The 17,588-nt window shown below is 38.8% G+C and overlaps 1 protein-coding gene across 1 annotated transcript in view; it reads left to right on the top strand.

Moving 5' to 3' along the window:
- The first annotated feature begins 5,503 nt into the window (after window positions 1-5,503).
- Window positions 5,504-17,588, top strand: part of rspo2 (R-spondin 2) — a 149,001-nt gene continuing 136,916 nt past the window's right edge. Inside the window, exons 1-2 of the mRNA XM_057835528.1 lie at window positions 5,504-5,699; window positions 5,861-5,914. The gene's annotated coding sequence lies outside the window, so the exon portion shown is untranslated. The remainder of the gene's footprint in view (window positions 5,700-5,860; window positions 5,915-17,588) is intronic.

Genomic DNA, 17,588 nt, shown 5'->3' with positions numbered 1-17,588 from the left:
GTCCGAATTAGAAAAAATATCCAGTGAGTGGCAGTTCTGTGGGCAGAAATGCCTTGTTGATGCCAGAGGTCAGAGGAGAATGGCCAAACTGGTTCGAGCTGATAGAAAGGCAACAGTGACTCAAATAACCACCCATTACAACCAAGGTAGGCAGAAGAGCATCTCTGAACGCACAGTACGTCGAACTTTGAGACAAATGAGCTACAGCATCAGAAGACCACACCGGGTGCCACTCCTTGCAGCTAAGAACAGGAAGCTGAGGCTACAATTTGCACAAGCTCATCGAAATTTGAACAATAGAAGATTGGAAAAACGTTGCCTGGTCTGATGAGTCTCGATTTCTGCTGCGACATTCGGATGGCAGGGTCAGAATTTGGCGTCAACAACAAGAACGCATGGATCCATCCTGCCTTGTATCAACGGTTCAGGCTGGTGGTGGTGGTGTAATGGAGTGGGGAATATTTTCTTGGCACTCTTTGGGGCCCTTGGTACCAATTGAGCATCGTTGGAACGCCCCAACCTACCTGAGTAATGTTGCTGACCATGTCCATCCCTTTATGACCACAATGTAACTCCCAACTTCTGATGGCTACTTTCAGCAGGATAATGCGCCATGTCATAAAGCTGGAATCATCTCAGACTGGTTTCTTGAGTTCACTGTACTCAAATGGCCTCCACAGTCACCAGATCTCAATCCAATAGAGCATCTTTGGGATGTGGTGGAACGGGAGATTCGCATCATGGATGTGCAGCCGACAAATCTGCACACAAATCTGTGTGATGCCATCATGTCAATATGGACCAAACTCTCTGAGGAATGCTTCCAACACCTTGTTGAATCTATGCCACGAAGAATTGAGGCAGTACCTAATAAAGTGGCCAGTTCCGGTCCGACTCCGGTAAAAAATAGCGCTGGAGCCAATCCGTTCCCATTATATCCTATTGTTCAAAGTATACCGGCCGCGTCAGTGCTCCAGATTGACTGCGAACCATCTCCGGCGTGCCGCAGCCCGCCGGATGGTATAGGCTATTTTCTATTTTTGCCGGACACGCATCCGACAAAATGGGCGGAGCTGGGCCTGGACGTAACAGTCCGGTTGCTTATTCACGGTTTAAACACCAGCGAACATGGACGTAGAACGTTTCATCATGGAGGTGGAAAGTCACAAAGTGATATACGATGCAGCAGATCGTTATTATAAGGACAGCATAAAGAGTGAAGCTGCAAGGTGTTTTTCTGGCAATGATATCAAACACACGACGTGCTGACAACTTTGAGCGAAAAAAAAAAAAAGCAGCAGCGTGTCTGGAAGTGGTTCAGCTGCAGAAATTCTCGTGCCTGGCGCACAAACAATCTCGGTTTGTATACAGAGTCCAGGGGGAAAAGAACGAAAGAGAAAAAAGAGACACCCACAAGTTTCGACCTGGTGGTTTATTCAAGACATTTCTCTTTCTTTCCTACATTTTACTTGACTTTTCATTGAAAAACCAACAGTTTGCGCTGGGCACAGGAATCTGCAGTGTTGAGACACCAATTCCAAGTACGCTGTTTTTTAGTTCATGTAGTATATAACTCGCTATCCATTTTATAAATATTACAGATTATTTAACAGTTGTTTATAACAGCTCTATCAGATGTTATGTGCCATAAATTCTTTATGTGCACAAAGATATAAACCCACCGACACAACCAAGGGCATAATAGGCCCCCGCCCCTCTACCCCCCCACACACCCAAACACGGAGCCCTGATCTCAACATGATGCAGTCAATCTGGAATTAAAAGACAGACACAACTAAAATATTGTAGCGACTGTCATCGGTGGGTTAATTTATGCACCAACACGGGGCTGTCATCGGTGTGCTCGTGCACCAGCACGATGCTCCGATTGATGGACTAGATAGCGTCAGTGTATATAGACCCCACTCACCAACGTCACACAATGACGTGTCGCTGTATTGTGCCGCCATATTGTCCGTCATTGTGTGTCCGTATTCTCAATGGTCTCAATTTATCGTTCAATTTATAGTGCAATTCCTGGAAGCCCCGGTGCTTTCAGACGCTGTAAACTCATTGGATGTGTTGCATAAAAGGCGTTATGTGGAAAAGCTTCGGTCGATCCATTCGCCAGATCCATATTTGATGCCTAAATCAATATTTTTCGACCCGCTGTCTTCGCCGTCTCTGCCTGACATCTGCTACCCTGATATCTGCAACTATCTTGTCCACAGAAACTCAGCCTATTCTCACGAAACTTTGAAAAACTTTAAGGGCAGCACTCTAAGCAACATTACCCCGTGTGACCCTTTACTTCCAATTTTCTAAAATGGCGACAATCAATTAAAAAAAAAAAAAGTTGACTGCGATGGCCGACACTTCAAGGATAGGTGGATATTGGACTATTTCTTCAATAAAATACGCAACAACTGTGTCTGCCTCATTTGCAAAGAGACAATCGCTGTTTTCACAGAGTTCGATGTGACGCGATATTACCAAACAAGACACGCTGACATGTACGACAACATTACAGGGAAGATACGCAGCGAGAAATGAAAGCAACTTGAAGCTAGTTTAATTTCACAGCAGCAGTATTTTGCAAGAGCCCGAGTGTTGAAAGAGAACGCCACAAAGGCGAGATTGTTGAAATGATGGATTAAAAAATTATAATAATAAAGCAAATGTGACACACAGAAGGGCTTGCTGAAATTTGTTTAAATATATTGTTCTACGTAAATCAGCCAAGGTAGACCCCCACATTTTTACCACACCAAATCTGGCCCCCTTTGCAAAAAGTTTGGACACCCCTGTTTAACTGATGAGCCATAGACGAGGCCAGCTTCTTTCACTTGTTACCAGCTAAATATTATTCAAAAAATAATGATGGTGGAAGAAATAAGCATCTTGAATTTGAAACTGCATGTTGTCGGCGATTAGCTTCGCAATGATCTTAATTGTGGTTGTCAGCCCAAAACCCTCTAAATATATATTAAATGCATCTTACTAGATACAAAATGACTACTACATAATCTGTGGTGATCGTTTGGTGCCCAGTTTTCTCGTCGAATTGCAGCAGTCCATCTCGCTCTCCTCTCCGTGTCTCTCGGAAAACGGTAGAACTTCGTCTCTCGGTCTATCTTCTCTGTTACTGCTACCAACCGCCACACACGCCTTCACCATTTTGATTATTAATGTTAACGAGCAGAAAAGCACGCCATAATAGGAGGAATTTACGTAGCGGTAATGCGTAAACACGACGAGCTGACGGACAATATGGCCGGAGGCGTGGTTGTGACGTCATGTGAGTGGGGTCTATACCGTATTTTTCGGACTACACGTCGCACCTGAGTATAAGTCGCACCAGCCATAAAATGCCCAACTAAGAGAAAAAAAAAAAAAAAACATATACAAGTCGCACCGGAGTATAAATTGCATTTTTTGGGGGAAATTTACTTGATAAAATCCAACACATAGAACAGATATATCATCTTGAAAGGCAATTTAATATAAAAATACAATAGAGAACAACATGCTGAATAAATGTACAGTGTACAGTGCATGAACAACGAAATGCGAATATACTGTCCTCACCAGGACGCTACCGCTCGGTCCTGGCTATATACAGCGAACTCCAAAAAGACAATGCTGGACATCCGCATAATTTGCTGAATCAATTTGGTCCTCGATAGCAAACAGGTTCGCATCAACGTAAATAAATGATAATTAGGTACTATTACAGCAATAACGTAACAGGTTAGCATGCGTTCGCTAGCATTAGCACACCGTTCAAACAACCACACAACTGGCTCTAAGTGTCCGATCGCGGGTGGAAAACACACAACAACAACAGAAAAGATGATACACGCAGGCGTTGCCTCTGTAGAGATATTTTAAAAGCATAAACAATGAACGTAGGTTCGCAGCCGTCTTTCTTTCTCGCTAACTCGCTGACTCACTCACTCAGAGCTACGTAGTTGTCCGTCTTCTTCTGGCGTGCGAACGCTCTTCTTCACGTAAACAAATGCGAGTGCGCTCCCAAGTGGGCGTGAAAGCGCCACAAACTAAATGCATCCATTTCAATATAAAAAAGTCAATAATACAATTGAACATACATTGCCAAAGGCAGAACGCGAACGTGGCCATAGCTATTAAGAGTTATTCAGATAACTATAGCATGCTAACAAGTTTACAAAACCATCAGTCCAAAACACCAAAAATAACATGTGAAATTATATCATAATGTGTTAATAATTTCACACATAAGTCGCTCCTGAGTATAAGTCGCACCCCCAACCAAAATATGAAAAAAAAACGCGACTTATAGTCCGAAAAATACGGTAGTTGTTGTTTTTGCATTGGTGAGGTGGCGGCAAGTTAATAAAGAAAAAGAGGAAAAAGGCGTTGAGGCTCGTGTGTTGTTTTCGCGGCCAAACTTGCGCTTAGCAAACGTTACAATATCAATATGCAAGGCAAAAAAATGTGCTCTCTCTCTGCTTCTCTGACTCCGTGTGTTTGTCGTTGTTTTAAATGCCACATTATCGCGCGCGATCACGCGAGAGCTCATGAGGGGACGGAGTTGGCGGACCGCAGCCGTGCGCATGTACTGCGTGGCACGCAGTCATCACTGAACCGCAACGATCATGCATCTGGTGTACTTGGGCCCTAAGTGTGTGTAGTAGAAAGTAAATAATATGCTCCAAGTTTACAGCAGGCTGTAAGCATCATTTGTTTGCTATATGCCTAACAGAAAGGTAGCTGTGTGGTGTGTGGGCCCTGTTGTGACGTCGGCAAGTACCGTAGGCTTATTCATACAGGGTGACCCAAAAAAAAGTTTACACTGCCATAATACAACTTAAATGCCATGTTTATTCAGTTTAGAATTAGAATTTAATCACAAATTATACATTATTGTAAAGAACATGTACAGTATACTCTATTTTTCAATGTGTCCTCCCTTAAGTGTCACAACAGCCTCCAGGCGCCTGCGGAACGCTTGATAGGTCTTCTTTATGTAAGGTGCTGTCATCTTTTCCCAAGATCTAACAATGGACCTCTCCAAGGCTGCCACAGAAGTTTGTGGCTTCTTACAGGCACTGTCCTCCACAGTTGCCCATACGCTATAATCCAGGCCAGGGGATTGAGATCTGGACTCTGGGGTGGCCACATATCACCTTGTCAATCAACTTTTTGGTCCGCACAGATCGGCACTTCCAGACCCAGGTTTTCGTGAGGCTGTTCCAGTATCCAGTTCAGCTTCTTTTTAACTTTGTAGACTGCACATCTGGATATTCTCAGATTTGCTGCAATCTCAGTAGGTGTCAGACCAGCATGCAGCAATTCAGGTACAGCTAAAGTTTTCTTCATTTTCAGCAGAAGCACAGGAATTGTAGAGACGAGAGATTACCAGCTGCATTGAGTGACCTTAATGAATCACTTAAGCATGACAACCTATTTAGATATGTTTCAATAGCATTTAAACAAGCAGTCAACTGAGTGTAAACTTTTTTTTGGGTCACCCTGTATTGTTGTTTTCATATATATATTTATTACTTGCAGCAGCAGCAATCGTGCCTCGAAAGACTGAGTAAATTAAGGAAAAAGAGCTACATCAAGGCGACCCAAGGAAGCAGCTGTTTTCTTACTTGGGTTATGCAGCCACGAACCAGCAAGGAGGACAAGGATGCAGATGATGAAGAGGAAAGGTCAGGAGAAAGGGTTTTATCATGTTTTTTTTAACCCTTTGCACCAGACATCACACTCTGTGGTTGCTAGTTTAGAATAGGTTGCTATTTATTTACATATTTAAATAAATACAGTATGTAATTACGTAACACATCTGTGATGTTTATTCTTTCTTTTTTAGATTCACATTCTTCTAACAAGGCAGCCGGGCTGGCAGTTACATACGCTGCAAAAGGTGACATTTTTCCCCCCTCTGCGCATCTGCCCCCAAATTATCTGTACAGGCCCCTGGCCTACGATATACGCTATTCTCGCAGCCAAAATCGTCACGTTAATTGTCACGTCCGAGGCAGTATTTCTATTCCCAATCAGCTACAAAAAAATATGTGAACATCATTTTAAAAATAAACTTGTAAAGTATCAAAAATGGAATCTGAACCCTGGATCAGATGGTCTTGAGCTTCTTTCAAACATTATTTGACTGTGCCAGAAGGTCTTAAATGGAAGAAAAAGCATCTTCAATGGGGATCACTAGTTATGTAAAAGTTCTGATTGAAATATGATAACAATTGCATTCATGTGACTGATGATTTTTGTTCCCCTAAAAACAAGGTATTTTAACACATACAAAACATTTATAGAACAAGATGCGGTCGGAGGTGTTGGTAACCAGTGGTTATCTTAAAGCAATGCACATCTCTGGCAACCGCTCAGGATGGGTGTCGAAAAAATTAAATAAGGATGCATTTATAACCTGCATCTCCGACGTTTTTGAAAAAAAAAAAAAAAAAAAATCTGTTGAAAATTGAGCAGTTTATAGCCATTTGAAAATATATGCACCATTGACTATACTGCTATGTTTATTGAATGGCACAAGCCTTTTGGGGGACTGACATAGCTGCTTACGGTCTGCCCATGGTCACAGGTCTGATCCTGCGCCGATATAAAGTTGAGCATTCCATGAATGACCTAATATAAATGTAACAGATATTGCAGTCTCTCATGCAAACTTACTGGTGATTGGAGGATAGAGCTTTGTGGGATTGCAAACATGCGAGACCATTACAAAACTGGGGGAGAAGAGCATTAAACTAAAACTAAACTGTTTATGTTGCTTTTAGTCTAAAAATCACAAATAGCACAATTTTTCTCCCATGTTGTCAGTGATATTTTCTGCAAAACTCAATAATTAGTAGACGCAAATTTGCAGATTATGAAATTTGAATTTGTTTTCCCATCTTGTAACTGTCATTTGAATAGCTAGGGAAATCTATGACAATGGGAGCATTTACATGGGTCCAAAAATCCTAATCATAATCCGACTGAAAGGCCAATATGATTACAAATGTCTCATATAAACACCTTACCCAATCGGATTCACCCGGATCATATTGCACTTTGGATCGGATTGGAAAAAGTAGTGTACAGTGATTGATAATCCGCTTCAGGCCCCATGTACTCTGCTCACCGGAGCGAATTGTGTTGATAGAGAATATTGTTCAGCTTGCGCATGCGCTCCTACTACATAAGAGCAAGCGAGTGAAGTACTGTACGTAAAAGACAGCGCAAACAGCTGGCAAATTAAATCAAACATGGCTGTGACCGCTGAAGCATATGGCAGAGTATTAGGGCCAAATAAATAAATGAATAAAGGACTAAAGGATTAAAGTCATATTATTGCTATTAGATAAATAGTCATATATTATTACGTTGGGGTAATGTAGCTGAGTAAACCGCTATGCACTGTACATACATGTACCTTTTATGTGGGAGCTACGTAAAGTGCGTAGCGGTTTATTCAGCTACATTTGACTTTTTTTTCTCATACTATTACTACAAGAATAAAAGTCGTATTATTACATAAGGATAATGTAGCTGAATGAAAACCTACGTACTTTACGTTGAGCGTTGCAGCCTCCGTTAAAATCCACAATATTGAAAGCATCTTGTGTTTGACGAATCGGTTTTACAAATAAGGGAATCCTTAATATTTTGGCTTATCAGCATCAAATTATTATCAATACAATGATATATACTAATACTTCGTCTTAGCTCCCAGCTATGTAGTAGCATTACGTAGTTTTACGTAAGTGACACAATCGTGGATTACTTAGTGTGGCTTTACATAGTTTTATGTAAGGGTAGTAATTGCCAATTGGAATAATATTGTGCATCTCCTGAGTATATTTTAGAATCTGCTTTGTAAATGAGGAAATCATTAATCTTTTGGCTCATCTACATCAAATCATAAGCGATAGAAGGATTTATACCAATGCTCCATCGCAACTCCCAGCTAAGGTACATCATGTACATAAAGTGTGTAGCGGATTATTCAGCTGCATTACACCTACCTAGTAATACTTTTTTCTCGTAGCAAAAGTACGACTTTAATCTTTTTTGGGTATGTTCTTTATTTGATTCTAACACTCCATCGTAGAAACGCAAATACACATTTCCATAACACAAAAAACATCTCCAACATAACTTGACATGGATCCAGGCAAACAGAAAGACAGATGTGCACTTTTTATTCTCTTACACATTACAGGTATTGGCAGAGAGTAACGTAATGTGCATGTGAAAGAGAACAATACAATCAGATTCAGCTGGGCCACGCAAACGCGTATTGAACGTGAATCCCTTTACTTAAACTTCACTTATACAGATCAAATCCGCTTAGAAACCAATTTACGTAATACGATTGATTTCAATCGGATTGAGGAAAAATTACCCATGTAAATGTACCTAATGTTATTTTTCATTGCAGAGTGTAGTTTCAGGAGTATGCGTTGTTTGAGAATCACGGTATAACAACAACTTGTCTCTTGTGTTTCAGCCCTTATCCACTTGACCTGTGACTGAAAATCAGTCCCCAACGGATTAGGTTTCAGCTACTGGGCAAGTCCTTGCCCACTGATGTATATCTTTCCTGGTTTCCTTTTACTGCTAGTAACCTAAAAGTAGGCAAACTGTTATGTGCTTGACAAGGTCTCATCTTTGGATGAGTTCCTGAAAGCCGTTTCAGGATAAATGTTTTAAGAGATCATTGTGTGTGTAGGTAATATTCAGCTTGAGAGTGCAGAGGTTGATGACATACTGTAGCTATTATGTGACTAAAGCACCCTGCACTACATTTAAATAACAAGATTTCACAAACACTAACCTAACAACTTATTAAATAAAGATGAACTAGATCCGACAAATGTTTGCCAATTTTAGGGCTTAGGAAGAGACTTAACTTTTAAATGGGACGGCGCAATGCTCGATAGACTGAGCAAATGCAATCCGGATGTTTTCCTATTACCGATATTACAAATATATATATATATATATATATATATAATTATAATAATAATTATTATTATTATTATTAATAAACATAGTGATTGATACACCTCTTTGTTCAGTCTGGTCTCTTACAAATACATAAATAGACACCAAACAAATCTACAGGAAAGCACTGCTCATTGCATTAGAAATGGCTAAAGCAGCAGTCTGATTCAATTCATTCTCCATGCTGCTTATCTATATCTTTGTTATGTTAAAATCACTTTACAGCAGGGGAGCCCAATCGGTTCTCAAGGGTGGCTGTGGTCCTGGTTTCTGTTCTTACCAATCGAGCAAAGACAGTTTAGCCAATGAGGTGTCTACTAAAACAAGCTCCACCTGACTGTAATCAGTTGATTGAGCCAGCAGGGAGTTTTAAAATTAGCATTTGTGAGAGCATTGTAATTCTCCTCCACCAATCAATTACTGTAATTTCTTGACTAATCGTTTAAATTCATAAACTTGTTTTTCCTTTGCCCAGGACGGACCCTCCCACCATGTTTGCTACTGTGTCAGTCATAGTCTCTACATACTGTAAATCCGGACATACACTGTGGAAGAGCCCTTTTCCCACAGCTTTAACTTACCGATTGATGTCTTCAGATGTTGCTTCATTGTTCCCACATAATGTTATTCCCTGACAATGCCATTTGCTATTCCCTCTGAAGCAAAGCAACTCTACAAGAGGATGCTGCCACCCTCTCCTTCATATTTGAGATGGTCATCTTCTGAAGTTTGCCAGCCTGAGATGGCCAAACAATTTAATTTTAGAGTAGACAGACAACTGGACATGTGTCCATTACGTAAAGTCTTAGTTAACTGTGTGAATCTAATTGATTTTACGTTTGTTTTACGTATTTTACATACGTATAATGGATCCCGGTAGAGTGGCCTTTCAGTCAGAACAATGTTGCTGTAATGACAAACCCTGACAAATTTTAGCAAACATTTCATTTTCTTCATAGCTTTTTGTGCACATTTCGGACCAAAGTACATTCATCACTCGGGTACAGAACAGATAAATGGCACCTTCAGTCATCTGGAAATTGCACCCATAGATGAAGCAGATTAGTGCAAATTAATGTCCATAGATGTCTTCCTGATATCTCGACTGATACTTTTAGAATATTCAATGAGGTTGCACAAAGAAGAAACACGTTTCAGATATTCCCCATAATACATGTAGGCTACAGGTGTCTTTACTCAAATCTTGTCAAAAAACCTATAGGAAGTTTCCCAAGACGTAGCAATCTTAATCTAATTGTAATCGTACTTTATGTCATATTTTGACTTTCAAAAAAATAATGAAAAACTGTCTCCAAAAATCGAATTATCCCTGCATTAACATATTTAAATAAAATAAATAAATAAATAAAATACTTTGTTAGACTCCAGCCCATTCACTTCATAAAACCCTACCAGTTCAATAAAAAACAGCCGAAATTACAACCTGCTGTTCAAGATAAGATGTTTGTCTTATACAACACTATGAGTATTTTCATATGCAGTGTATCACAAAAGTGAGTACACCCTTCACATTTCTGTAGATATTTAAGTATATCGTTTCATGGAACAACACTGACAAAATGACACTTTAACACAATGAAAAGTAGTCTGTGTGCAGCTTATATAATAGAGTTAATTTATTTTCCCCTCAAAATAACTCAAAATATAGCCAGTAATATCTAAACCCCTGGCAACAAAAGTGAGTACACCCCTTAACCATTAAACCTCATCAATCTCTGCAGCAATGCTGACAGCACTCCTGTAATGAATCACATGACATTTTGGAGGGAAAATGACAAGCAGTACTCAATTTGGACATTTAGGGATGTACGTAGTTTCTAAGGGGTGTACTCACTTTTGTTGCCAGGGGTTTTATTTTGAATTATTTTGATGGGAAAATAAATTAACTCTATTATAGAAGCTGCACACAGACTACTTTTCATTGTGTGAAAGTTTCATTTCGTCAGTGTTGTCCCATGAAAAGATATACTTAAATATCTGCAGAAATGTGAGGGGTGTACTCACTTTTGTGATACACTGTAATAATAAAAATAACAATAATAATATAACAAAGTCAAAAGTGACACATTGAAGTGGAATTATTGCTGTTTCGCCGATAAGTGTATGGGTGGATAGAAAGGTAAAAACTATTGTATTATTCTCGTTTCAATTAAAACAATAGTTAATAATTATATAATCATTAATAAATGTCAAAATTATATGGTTTTCAATAGAAATCACAGTGGAAGTACAACTTTAACAATATGTTCGGAAACTGATTCCAAAGTGCATTCTGGGAAAAGTGCTTCTATTGCGATAGGTGTCTAAAGCAGAAGCAAATCCACCTGTCATGGGAAAACTCATTCTCCCACATTTTAATGTTATGTAATTTTTAGGATAATTTTGTCAAATTTGACAGCGCACGTATCTACAAATTACATGCAGTTCACAGTTTACACAATGTGAATTGCTAGAATTTCCAAGTCTGTCAAAAGTTCAGTCATCTAAATACTTAAATTAATAATTGAATGCGAAGATTCTGCTTTACATAAGCAGCTTCAATGTATAAACATACATGTTTAACTGTTAAAAATGTAAAAAAGAAAAGAAAGTTTTTGTCTAAAGTTGCTGACACTTTATTAACCTACCCAATGCCTTTCTTTTCCCCCCTGAGTCTTTGAAAATGGCCCAATTGAGTGGGACTGGCAACACTGGCTGGTTAGGACATGTCTCCAAAAAGATGGATCACTGCCAATCTCATGTTATTTACCACTTTGCTTTTCAATTTTAACAGAGCATGTCTGGCAGTAGTACAAATGCCCCTTTGTTGACCTATAGCAAGATGGGTGGTTCCAAAAATATTTAAAAGCACCTTTAATACATTACCTGTAATGGTCTGCAAACATTTTCCACAAATTGGCCCATTTCAAGCCATAGTATTTAGTTTCTTTTTAAGATTCTCACACAGGCTTGTAAAAACTTTGTGGTAACAGAGGTAAAAGGATGTTTTACAGATCATAGAGGGTTTGATGTAAAGTGATACTCCATTGGGATGCGCTTGTCTTAATGAACCCTTGAAAAGAGTGGCACCCATCTATTTACTTATTACTGTAATGGCAAGATATGAGTATTTTATTCAAGCCTGCCGCTTTTAGTTCACTGGACACTTCAAAATGGTTTCAGCCAAGTTTAGATGTATCCATTCTTCTTTCCCACCAGTCTAGAATTGTTATCAGATGTTAGAGAGCCACATGTACTGTCTTTTTAAGGATAGGTCATCCATGTATCTGAAACTGAGCAAAATATTAAGTTAAGCAAGACATTTAATGAGGGTAGGCAAGAAATAAATGAGAAGTAGCAGAAAGTGAATTTGCTTTGTCAGTTCCGAGTAGGGAGAGCTGTTAACATTGACTGCTAACACTATGACATTCTACAGCTACACTTGTTATTAAAGGTAGTCGTTTACTGAGATATTTTTCCCCAACACATTTTGGATTAAAATTATACTATTGATAAAATACGACTGCGAGTCTGAATACATTTTTGGATCTCGAAGTTAAAAAATTGTGACTTAATCATTATGTAATTGGTCAGTATTACAGTTTAACATAGTTTAAACAAACGGCTGTTATGAATGATGATGAGGATTGTGTTGGCCCTTGATTTCCTGTTGTACACACACATATATATATAGCGGAAAACACAGACAAGGCTGAAAAAGAATGTTCTGCTCTTGCACCGCTCTTTAAAATAAACTGCTGTATTTTAAGCCAAAAGGACTGTTGTGTTTGATAGAACAATATGTCTATACTGCCATAGCAGTTTCATTTCACTTTGTCCGTTTTACCCTAAAGACTACCGTTTACAGACACCGCACAACCGCTTTTGTTTCAACCCAGCCATAAAAACAAGCTAAGTAATTATATTTATTATTTGAAATGTCTGTCATTTGTAGCTTAGAATCATTAATTGATGTCTAATATTTAGTTTTTTAAAAAGGCGTTAAAGAATTATTCACTCTCACATTTAAAATTTTAAACAAATTACGTCACAATAAAAAAAATAGTGTCTGTAAATAAGTAACAGATATCTACCTCATAAGTATCACTTAATTGTATTTTTTTGTTACTGTCGCATTTTCCCTAGTATTTTAGATGATAAATAATCAATCAAAACAAAGAAAAATTGAAAAAAAAAAATGTTTAAAAGGTAAATATATGAAAAAGAAAATCTCGACCACTCCTTGATGTCTGCGATTTCTGCATTGTGACCCTTGTTATATTACCATGTTTCACCCATAAAATCCCCCCACCATCTGGCTGTGGCCATTCACAGTGTGTCTTAACACTCAGTGATACATGCTACATGGAGTTTTTGGATCGAAACAAGGTAAATATGCGATAATATCTTATTAAAATCATGGCATCTTTAATTATGCTCTCTCATGCTCTCACCTTCAGTTAGGGTTTCTCTGTTTAAAAATTATTGATATTTGATATTGATATAATTGATATTTTAAGCTTTCTAATGATGTATCACACATGTATATAGGACAATTTTGAAATCTGGCCACATTGGGGGACTCAGAGTGGAACTTCAAGTCACCTAAGTGTTTTTCGCCATATATATACAGTGCCTTGCAAAAGTATTCGGCCCCCTTGAACCTTGCAACCTTTCGCCACATTTCAGGCTTCAAACATAAAGATATAAAATTTTAATTTTTTGTCAAGAATCAACAACAAGTGGGACACAATCATGAAGTGGAAGAAAATTTATTGGATAATTTAAACTTTTTTAACAAATAAAAAACTGAAAAGTGGGGCGTGCAATATTATTCGGCCCCCTTGCGTTAATACTTTGTAGCACCACCTTTTGCTCCAATTACAGCTGCAAGTCGCTTGGGGTATGTTTCTATCAGTTTTGCACATCGAGAGACTGACATTCTTGCCCATTCTTCCTTGCAAAACAGCTCGAGCTCAGTGAGGTTGGATGGAGAGTGTTTGTGAACAGCAGTCTTCAGCTCTTTCCACAGATTCTAGATTGGATTCAGGTCTGGACTTTGACTTGGCCATTCTAACACCTGGATACGTTTATTTTTGAACCATTCCATTGTAGATTTGGCTTTATGTTTTGGATCATTGTCCTGTTGGAAGATAAATCTCCGTCCCAGTCTCAGGTCTTGTGCAGATACCAACAGGTTTTCTTCCAGAATATTCCTGTATTTGGCTGCATCCATCTTCCCGTCAATTTTAACCATCTTCCCTGTCCCTGCTGAAGAAAAGCCGGCCCAAACCATGATGCTGCCACCACCATGTTTGACAGTGGGGATGGTGTGTTCAGGGTGATGAGCTGTGTTGCTTTTACGCCAAACATATCATTTTGCATTGTGGCCAAAAAGTTCAATTTTGGTTTCATCTGACCAGAGCACCTTCTTCCACATGTTTGGTGTGTCTCCCAGGTGGCTTGTGGCAAACTTTAAACGAGACTTTTTATGGATATCTTTGAGAAATGGCTTTCTTCTTGCCACTCTTCCATAAAGGCCAGATTTGTGCAGCGTACGACTGATTGTTGTCCTATGGACAGACTCTCCCACCTCAGCTGTAGATCTCTGCAGTTCATCCAGAGTGATCATGGGCCTCTTGGCTGCATCTCTGATCAGTTTTTTCCTTGTTTGAGAAGAAAGTTTGGAAGGACGGCCGGGTCTTGGTAGATTTGCAGTGGTCTGATGCTCCTTCCATTTCAATATGATGGCTTGCACAGTGCTCCTTGAGATGTTTAAAGCTTGGGAAATCTTTTTGTATCCATATCCGGCTTTAAACTTCTCCACAACAGTATCTCGGACCTGCCTGGTGTGTTCCTTGGTTTTCATAATGCTCTCTGCACTTTATATATACACATATATACATATATATATATACATATATATATATATATGTACACACACACACATATATATATATATATATATATATATATATATATATATACATACAGTGCCTTGCAAAAGTATTCGGCCCCCTTGAATCTTGCAACCTTTCGCCACATTTCAGGCTTCAAACATAAAGATATGAAATCTAATTTTTTTGTCAAAACTCAACAACAAGTGGGACACAATCGTGAAGTGGAACAACATTTATTGGATAATTTAAACTTTTTTAACAAATAAAAAACTGAAAAGTGGGGCGTGCAATATTATTCGGCCCCTTTCCTTTCAGTGCAGCAAACTCACTCCAGAGGTTCAGTGAGGATCTCTGAATGATCCAATGTTGTCCTAAATGACCGATGATGATAAATAGAGTCCACCTGTGTGTAATCAAGTCTCCGTATAAATGCACCTGCTCTGTGATAGTCTCAGAGTTCTGTTTAAAGTGCAGAGATTATTATGAAAACCAAGGAACACACCAGGCAGGTCCGAGATACTGTTGTGGAGAAGTTTAAAGCCGGATTTGGATACAAAAAGATTTCCCAAGCTTTAAACATCTCAAGGAGCACTGTGCAAGCCATCATATTGAAATGGAAGGAGCATCAGACCACTGCAAATCTACCAAGACCCGGCCGTCCTTCCAAACTTTCTTCTCATACAAGGAGAAAACTGATCAGAGATGCAGCCAAGAGGCTGTTTGGCGTAAAAGCAACACAGCTCATCACCCTGAACACACCATACCCACTGTCAAACATGGTGGTGGCAGCATCATGGTTTGGGCCTGCTTTTCTTCAGCAGGGACAGGGAAGATGGTTAAAATTGACGGGAAGATGGATGCAGCCAAATACAGGAACATTCTGGAAGAAAACCTGTTGGTATCTGCACAAGACCTGAGACTGGGACGGAGATTTATCTTTCAACAGGACAATGATCCAAAACATAAAGCCAAATCTACAGTGGAATGGTTAAAAAATAAACGTATCCAGGTGTTAGAATGGCCAAGTCAAAGTCCAGACCTGAATCCAATCGAGAATCTGTGGAAAGAGCTGAAGACTGCTGTTCACAAACACTCTCCATCCAACCTCACTGAGCTCGAGCTGTTTTGCAAGGAAGAATGGGCAAGATTGTCAGTCTCTCGATGTGCAAAACTGATAGAAACATACCCCAAGCGACTTGCAGCTGTAATTGGAGCAAAAGGTGGCGCTACAAAGTATTAACGCAAGGGGGCCGAATAATATTGCACGCCCCACTTTTCAGTTTTTTATTTGTTAAAAAAGTTTAAATTATCCAATAAATTTTGTTCCACTTCACGATTGTGTCCCACTTGTTGTTGATTCTTGACAAAAAATTAAAATTTTATATCTTTATGTTTGAAGCCTGAAATGTGGCGAAAGGTTGCAAGGTTCAAGGGGGCCGAATACTTTTGCAAGGCACTGTACATATATCTATACATATATATATATATACATACATACATATGTATATATATATATATATATATATATATATAGTGGGAGTTTGTGTTTACATTGTGTTTAAATTATTATACATTGGATGTTAGAGCACTTCTAGTATATCAAGAAATATTATTGTCGTTGATGCAGTCTTTGTTTGCAAAAGGGTGGTGAATTATTCTCTCTTGACATGTACATGATTCATTCATTCATTTGCTATTTCAGTGAAGGTTAAAGTATGGAACATGATCAGGGATGTTTAAAATCTTTAGTTGCAGATTGTATGGAATTGATTAGCAGTCCTAGTCATTTCTGGCACACTTATGAAATTTGATCCATTTACTTGTTGGGGGCCTCAAATGTTAGTGGTAAACATTGGAAGGGAAAGTGAATCTACAATTTTTGCTTTTTTCCCCCCACATCTTTTTAATGTTTTCATCACTGCGCCATTTTTTTTTAAGATTTGCAAAACAAGAGAATATCTAAGGTTTTGGGGCTTACTGTGTGTTGTTTATATAAGTGCTACAAGGATAGACGGACAGACGGATGGACATGTATTTCAGGACAACTAACATCTAAAGCCCCTTGCATCCAAGCAACTATTAATGACTTTGATGGTTGTTTCAATGTGGGTATTTTTTTGAAGCCGTTGACAGTAATGATTTCACAGATGTCTAGCTAGCCTTTTGCCTGCAGCTTGAGATATTGTAGACCAGAAGTTCACGTAAGGTTATTTTGTTCAGAAGAATACGGCATCCACAAATACTCTTTGTCTAGACTTTTTATTTATCACCATGTTTCAAATTGGGATTTGTATCCATGTTTGATTTCTAACATTTGTTGACGCCTATCATATTATTGACAAGAACTTACTATGACCTCAAAGTCAATTTGGTGCCCATTTGACACTTGGCTTTGAAAGAAAAAGAAAAGCTGTACAAAAACTCACTAGCAGTTTGAGTGGTTGTCTTGTGTATTTGGATGTAACTCCGAAGATATTTTTCCACCTAACATCAGAGTCATTAAAAAAAAAAGAAAAAAAAAGACCACACAATCATTTCAGATTCCCTGAAGAATCGATTGTAACCCAAGCTAAATGTGGGGTTGCTCCAAATGGTTTAAAATACTCTGAACCATATCATGTGTTAGTGTTTATCAGTGCATTAATTTCAAGCCAGGCTTGCTGAGGGGGGATTATT

Source organism: Corythoichthys intestinalis, chromosome 4 (genome assembly GCF_030265065.1).
Source record: "Corythoichthys intestinalis isolate RoL2023-P3 chromosome 4, ASM3026506v1, whole genome shotgun sequence".
In the NCBI taxonomy this organism is placed as follows: domain Eukaryota; kingdom Metazoa; phylum Chordata; class Actinopteri; order Syngnathiformes; family Syngnathidae; genus Corythoichthys; species Corythoichthys intestinalis.
The sequence above is the reverse complement of the archived record's forward strand: the minus strand, read 5'-3'. Positions and strand labels throughout refer to the sequence as shown.